This window comes from Amblyomma mixtum, chromosome 10 (assembly GCF_055824585.1).
Source record: "Amblyomma mixtum isolate Tamu chromosome 10, ASM5582458v1, whole genome shotgun sequence".
Taxonomy (NCBI): Eukaryota; Metazoa; Arthropoda; class Arachnida; order Ixodida; family Ixodidae; genus Amblyomma; species Amblyomma mixtum.
In genome coordinates this window covers 149,476,673-149,484,428 of record NC_143021.1, presented here as the reverse complement: position 1 = coordinate 149,484,428, position 7,756 = coordinate 149,476,673, and the positions used below count along the sequence as shown (strand labels likewise).

Below are 7,756 nucleotides of genomic sequence, written 5' to 3'. Positions count from 1 at the left end.
CCAGCTCCCACCGCAGGGAATATATCACTTTTGTCCCTGACCGTACGTGTGTATGAAAATGCTTCATATCCAGCCAAGTTCACTAACTAAGATCTTGACAACTTGAGGAATCCTTGACTGCCAGGTTTGCCGGAAGCCTTGACACAGCACTTCTCATCACAGGCATGGTCTACAACACCTGAATCAAGACATGCCTGGGTTTCACCTTCCTACAGAGTCAGTCCTGGAACTTTTCTTGCAGAGAATCATGACACGCAAGATGTATGAATTTATTCACAGCATGAATGTTGATGACACAGCTATGAAATAGGTGGGTGTCAACTTTTCAAACAATCAGCAGCCTGCAGAACCTCCTCGAGAAGGCTGTCGGGTCCAGGAACGTTCAACACTCGCTCCAGCGCATCCCTGAACTTATCAAGCAGTTCGACATCACGCTCCAGGAGCTTGCCTTCCACCGCCGATATGAAGTCGCCTGCGGAGAAAGCGCACAGAAATGAATGTCCTTACTGCAGCCATGATTTAGTTTTCATTCTTACATTAAGGTGGGAAGAGGGGATCGAAGGTGAGTTTTCTATTTTTCAACTTAAGGCGATGAAATTTGGCAGACTGGCTTACAACAGCATCAAACAATCAGATATAAAGTTTCACAACGACACCTCCAGTGGGTTCTCTCTTATCATTGCTTATCTGTTGTCCCCATGTTGCTTGCTTGTGGAAAGCCTACCATGACAAAAAAACAGGCTACAGGTCTGTAAATGCTTTTGATATTTACTAAGAACTGCGGTGTGAATCAAGACTCTCTTAATTTTTTTTTCAAATTTCTCTGCTCTTTTTTTTGGAGGACACAATATGCACCTTCTCTTTATGTTTATAATGCATCATGCTCTAATTACCATGTAATAAAAACATGCGAGCCTAAATGGCAAATCTGAGACTGTCTCGATGCAGACCACATTTCAGTGACCACAACAAAACAAACGGGGTAAAAATCTGTGCACCCATTGCCCTGCTACGCTTTCCATGAGCAAGGCATTAGGCTCAAAACAAACTTTCGAGAAAACAAGCCTGAAAGTTCTGAGCTAGCACACACTGTCTATGTGTAGAAGCCGACAAATGCATTTATTTGGAGCGCTTAAAGTTTATCTTTGGATGAAATATTTCAGTGCAACATAGAAACAGTGTTGGAGATGCCAAAAAGTGTACTCTTCAAAAATCGACTTTTTCCGTGACTTTTGCAATGTGATCCCCACATCCCCTCTTAACCATGGGAAGAAACTAGATGAAAAGATTAAAAGCCACCAGTGGATGGTGATCCCACAACGTGCGCATGCTGTATTAACTGCTCCTACGAATAGACTAAGGCAGCATTTGTGGTGGTTACAAGACACTACAACACTACCACCTTGGTCATCATCTTTTTTCCTTCCAGTGACACCTGCAATAGCTAGTTATTGAGCAACATAATGCATAACTTTGTGATGCATTATGTGACATTGCTTTGAGTGTCCGAACTCCTGATGCACTATTCAAGCCAAGGGACTGAACAATCTGCTCTGGGACTCCCACAAACCAGACCTTCTTTGCCTGCCTTGGAGGGGAATTATTAATGAGTATTACGAAGGGATGGTAAGTGCACAAAAAGGACGATCACGAGAGAAGACACAGGACGGGACGAGTGCTTGTCCCATCCTGTCTCTTCTCTCATGATCGTCCTTTTTGCGCACTTACCATCCCTTCGTCCTGAACCAACTTGCCCAACAACATATCCTGCTAATGAGTATTAGACTCGTTCTAGCAATCACTCATGATACCATCTGAGTGGAAACAGTTGTTCTGCCTTCTAGCCACTGCAACTGAATTTACCATCACTTCAGACTCCTCAATATAGTACAGTTGAAGACGGATATGCTGAACCCATACATACTGAGTTATTGTATATATCGAACTGTCCAAATACCGCAATCAAAATCCCATGCAAAAGCAATTTGATGTTGTTCATTTATCAAACTTCCATTCAGCCGACTATTCAATACATCGTACTGCCCACCACACCAGAGTTCAGTACACCGGTTGTCAATTGATGAAGCCAGCAAAGTGACTGAAGGCCAGCGGCGGCTCTCACATGGCGTGCTTTGGTGCTGAAGGCGACGTGAAGATCAACTGTGCCCAATTTCGATTAAGATATTACTGCGCTTAAAGTGTGCATTGGCAACAAAGTTAGGCCTCATATGATCGACGATTGCTTCTTCCAATGCACTGTCCGCTGTACCCTTCATGTGACGTGGATTAGGTGCATACCGTGGGTGCACCATATTCACACTTAAGAGTTAGAGATAAACTTGTATGTTGCCATGTTTTGTACATTGCATTATCAATAGTACATTGCATGCGATCCCCTGCCGAGTTCGATATATCTGGGATCAATTGTATCCACACAGGCCTGGAAGCAACAGAGCCATAACACATTCTATCGCAAACTGTGCCACTGCAGCGCATAAAATCAGAACTTGCACCGGCAAGTAGACTGAACGGTGTGAAACAAATGTGCACTTCGGGCCTCTTTTTCCCAAAGAAAGGCTCAAGTTTGATTACCTACTAAGGCTGAACGCATAAGCGCCAACTGCTTGCCGCAGGAACCAAAAATATTGTGGTTAGAAAAGCCTTTTGGGCTCAAAAAATAAAACAAATAAAAAAGATGCCTAGCTCTTGGCACTAGACTCCTGACCATAAACAGGACAAGTCACACAATCAAAACCAGAGCTGCTATATACCCGGGACGACAGCCCTGACAAATTGTAAAACCGGGGTATTAGACACGTACAAATACTGAAAGAAGCAGCAAGGCACATAGGCACCTAAATAATTTACGCAAGGGTGATTAATCTTTTCACCCTCGGGGAAACTCCACAGATTTCAAACGATCCCAAGCAACCCCATGTGCTTCGGCTTCTGCCCCTTCCTGACTGACATGCAGGCAAAGAAAAACACACATACGCACTTCTCTTCAAAACAATTGCTCCAATTCAATTACAGTAAAAGATTGTTAATTTAACCGCCGTTAATTCAAAAATGTGAATAACTGAAACTGCCGGCTTGGTCATGATGCATCAGTTGTGAAGCTCCAGCGTGCTGCACCGTGAAAGATCCCAGAGGCCATCATGATTTCAGAGCAGTTCTGTTTCAATGATTCCAACAGTGTGCCCGCAATAAAGCGTTAAGGGGAAGGTAAAAAAAATATTCATTGCTGCACTGTTGTGATCTCAAAATCAGGCAACCATTGTCCGGTCTTTGATCGCATAAATTTATGCTCATGCAGGCAGTTTTTGGAAGTTTTTCTAGGGGACATTCAATAAATCGGAACACTTTTTTCTGGTCCCTTGAGGTTCGAACTAATGAGCTTGTACTGTATTAATGACTGGCTGTCAAGTGAAACTGTCTGCTATGGACAGTTTACAGCATGATTACTCCCAAGATATAGAGAGGGGGAAAAGAGAAGGTTAGGGTTCAGGTATGCATGGTTGTAGGTGGCTGGGATGACTAAACCTCCTCCCGAAGGGAACCCAAAGGAACCCAAGGGTTCCATGGAACCCACTTTAGAATCCCAGCAAGTCTTTATACATTTCGTTTCAGTGACTTTGCATTGCCCTGTCAAGGCTTGCCACATGGTTCATTTTCTCTCAATATCGAAGGCTGGACTCCGTGACACCCCTTTATGCAAAAGCCGATTTACATCACCTTTCTCAGAGGCGGAAAGAAAAAAGACTAAACCTTTTTTATCGTGTCATTAATAGTTTAGTGCATGTGAGAAAAGAGGAATACATAAACAGAACAAAAACATGCATGAGCAGTAATAAACATAGTAGACATGTCCAAACAGAGAAATTACACATGGACTGTTTCAAACATCCCTTTTTTACCTGTAACAGCATCTAAATGGAACAAAGTTGGCCAAATGAAGTTGTAAATGCACAATCTCGAGGACAGTTTTCCGTTTGTCTTGCTAAACATATAGAGCAATAAAGTATATAAAGGGAGTCTTTTATTACCTCCAATTTTTTGCCTGTATTTTATGACTGTACTTTGTTAACACTGTTTTATTGATTCTACTGGAACACTCTGGAACACTCTGCCTTCACATATCGCTACCACCACTGATCCTGATAAATATTTTAATCTTATACCTTCAATAACTACTGCTTAAGTCTTTGCGTACATTGTCATTTTATTTGTTCATGGTTTCCTTTTTTGCAGGGTATGTTATTGAAATGACTCTACTATTAGAGTTGAGTTTGTATAATTTGAATACAGTAGTAATTTTCACTCTTTACAGCGCTGCCATACTTTTGATTCTTTTGCTTATTTATGTCATGCTGAGTGTTTTATTTGTGGTTTTGTTGTTTTATATTTCGTGGTTTTGTTTTATTTTGATTAATTGCCTGTGCCCCCCCCCCCCCTATGTAATACCCTTTTGAGGGCCTTTAGGGATATTTTGTATAAACAAATAAATAAATACTGCATCAACTGCACCTTGTTCCTGCTGGTCTGCGTATGCCACAAGTTTGATGTTGTGTCCACTCTTGTCTTGGTCCAGGTTGGACCGATAGTATGTACAAATAAATAAATTGGCGACCAGCTGTTACTGCTGTATCTTACTGGTACTCACTTACGGGGCAGAAACGTAGAGGCTAACAAAGGGGGTTCAGCTTAAGTTAAGAACAACGCAGCGAGCTATGGAAAGGAAAATGATAGGTGTAACGTTAAGAGATCGGAAGCGGGCGGAGCAGGTGAGAGAACAAACGCGGGTTAATGACATCCTAGTTGAAATCAGGAGGAAGAAATGGGCTTGGGCAGGGCATGCAATGCGAAGGCTAGATAACCGCTGGTCCTTAAGGGTAACGGAGTGGATTCCAAGGGAAGGCAAACGTAGCAGGGGGCGGCAGAAAGTTAGGTGGGCGGATGAGATTAAGAAGTTTGCGGGTATACGGTGGCCGCAACTGGTGAGGGAAAGGGTTAATGGGAGAGACATGGGAGAGGCCCTGCAGTGGGCATAGTTAGGCTGGTGATGGGGATGTTACTGTTCCATCTGTGGCATGTTTTGGACACACAAGGAGCTACAAAGACAAGCACGCACCGGCTTTGCCTGTCGTCTGGCCCAGTGTCTGTAGGAAGACGGCCTTGAGCAGCCAGGTTGCCGGGTCCCCCTCCAGCCGAGGGGAGAAGTGGTAGGGGAGCCAGTAGTCGCCACGCTCGTGCCACAGACGACTCCCGCACGTGGACACCGCCATGTCCCGGCTGCACACAACCACCGAGCATCGGTTAGGGGGTCAAGTTGGCCTGCATCAACTGATTGCTCCATTCCAACAACAAGGAGACCACCCTCAGCAGACAAAAACGAAGCTTTCATAAACTACAAAAGTTCAAGAAGGAAAAATACGGGTGCCGCCAACACTGGTCCTTATTGCAAGTAGAACGCAGTGATGCCGAGGCTAATTGTTCTATGCAGACCTCCACGGATAGGCTACCAAGCCATTTACTTCCAAACAGTGATCACTGACTTCTTTTCATTAATGGCATCATGAGAGTTTGGACCAAGCAGTAGGAACAAAGAACATACACTCCTGAATCTAATTTTCTCTCCACATTTTATTTCACCACATTATTTTCATGCAGTGGTTTGTGAGGCATTGTATAACTTGTATTAACGTTACTGTCTGCTCCTCTGTTCATGTTTTCCATTTTCCCCTTTACGCTTGATTGTTTAATTTTGCGTTTTGTATTATTCTTGCAATGACTCATATGCTTTTGTCTGTTTTGTTGTACTTTCCTGAAGTTGTGGTTCATTTGTTTACTTTTGATTACATGCCTGTACCCCCCCCCCCTTTTTCTATGTAATACCCTCAAACTGAGGGCCCTTAGGGGTATTTTGTATAAATAAATAAATAAATAAATAAATAAATAAATAAATAAATAAATAAATAACTGCTGCTTGATGAACACCAACATTGCCACTAAAAGTCAGACAATGCATTTATACAGAGAAGAAAAAGTTGGAGCAAATTGTTCTTTGCACCCATGTAAGCTCAAGCTCAGTTAAATATCCTTGAAACTGAAGTTCAGCCAAGGCGAAGGTAACGAACATCAAAACATAGAATCGACACAACTTGTAGAATCGGCTATAACTGTTAGTGATCTGCGTGATATTCTAGCAAACAAACATGCCCACTTAAGAATGACAAAGTCACCGGCCATCTCTTCATGCACTGACTTCACTTGCTGGCTTTTTTCACAGGAACTACCATGAACCATCAGGATTACAGAAAGTGGATTTGCACAAAAAAAAAAAAAAATCATTCTTCCACTGCCTCGCTAACGAGTCAGATGGCATTATTTCCAGCTGACAGAGCATGCATGCCTCTTATCTCTTTCCTTACCACAGGAAAACAGGGAAGTTCAGGGTGGTGTGCATAAAATAATTATTCACCCGTAAACTTCAAAACTTTTCTTTATTGCAGTCTACCATAGTTTAGCTAATAGAGCTCTCTTTATAATGGCATACAGAAAAGCCGAGATATGCATTGCTTATGAGGAAAAAAAAAATGTTTCATTGGCAATATTCATGACTCTCACAAAGATTCACAAAGTTATTAAATATATTGAGTTAAATAATAGGAGAACAAAAGATCTAGAATATATGGTTTATGCACTGCAATGTCAGAAATGAATAATCAAAGTTACAGAACTCTTCACGTTAAACTTTCTGAAGAGTAAAAAAAAAAAAAGAAAGAAAGCAGATGGTTATCATACAGCAGCACTAGTGATGGTGGGCCGTGCAGGTCCTCACACTCTTAAGTCACTTGACCTAAAAGCCTTTACCATAAAGGACTTTGGACTAAAGGTATTCAACTAAAGGCCTTTACCCAGAGGGCATTTACCATGAAGGCGTTCACCGTAAAGATCTTGAACTAAAGGCCTTTATCCTGCAGGCAGTTTGTTGCAGCTTGCTTCTATCCCAACTGGACCACCAAGTTGTGCGTAGGGTCCAGAGTGGTTTCCCCGCAGGAGTAATGATGAGGAGATGGGGAAAAAATTGGTTTTGAGGAAAGGAAAAAACCAGCTGTGACCAGAAGAAATCTTTACTATATCAGGGTCTTTACCATATCAGCTGTTAGTGAAGGTATAGCTCTGAGGATGCTCTCTGGCTGCTTGCTAAACACAGAGCATTGGTTTATAAAAGAAACACTCACAAATACCATACATCCTACTTTTATCGCCTCTCTACATAACAATTATTTATTTTCATTTATCACATTACTATTTCATTTACGCCTTGCATTTGCATCAATACAGTGCAGCCAGGAATGTAATGCGGATTGCAATTCCATACGCAAACCAAACCTTCGTGCGAACATGGTGTTGTCTTCTGCAGCCTCAGCATGATTTCAGAGGCAATAAGTTTAGAAACGCGCACGGCACAGTCAAGCGCTGCAAATTGCCCCAGCTTCCTCATGCTTTAAGCTGCTATGCTGCGAACTTTTGCCCTTTTCTTCCTTTCTCTACTTCTCACTGCACTTTTACTGTCTGTCCTTTCTTAGTGACCAGTGTCGCATTCTTTCTGCATTCATAGCCGGCCATTACTTTTTTTTCGTGTGTGCCGCACGCTTTGCCTCAAGGCTCCAAGAACTTCCACAAGTTGGCTTCCCCGTATAGCTTCCAAGCAAAGTGGTGAAGCTATCTCAAAAAGCACCGCTTTATCGTT

The 7,756-nt window shown here is 42.5% G+C and overlaps 1 pseudogene across 1 annotated transcript in view; it reads right to left on the bottom strand.

Moving 5' to 3' along the window:
* Positions 1 to 255: 255 nt before the first annotated feature.
* Positions 256 to 7,756, bottom strand: part of LOC149327333 (uncharacterized) — an 82,856-nt pseudogene continuing 75,355 nt past the window's right edge. Inside the window, exons 14-15 of the transcript XR_016286543.1 lie at positions 5,132 to 5,292; positions 256 to 472 (exon numbers count right to left, since the gene is read on the bottom strand). The product of XR_016286543.1 is annotated as an uncharacterized LOC149327333 (transcript). The remainder of the gene's footprint in view (positions 473 to 5,131; positions 5,293 to 7,756) is intronic.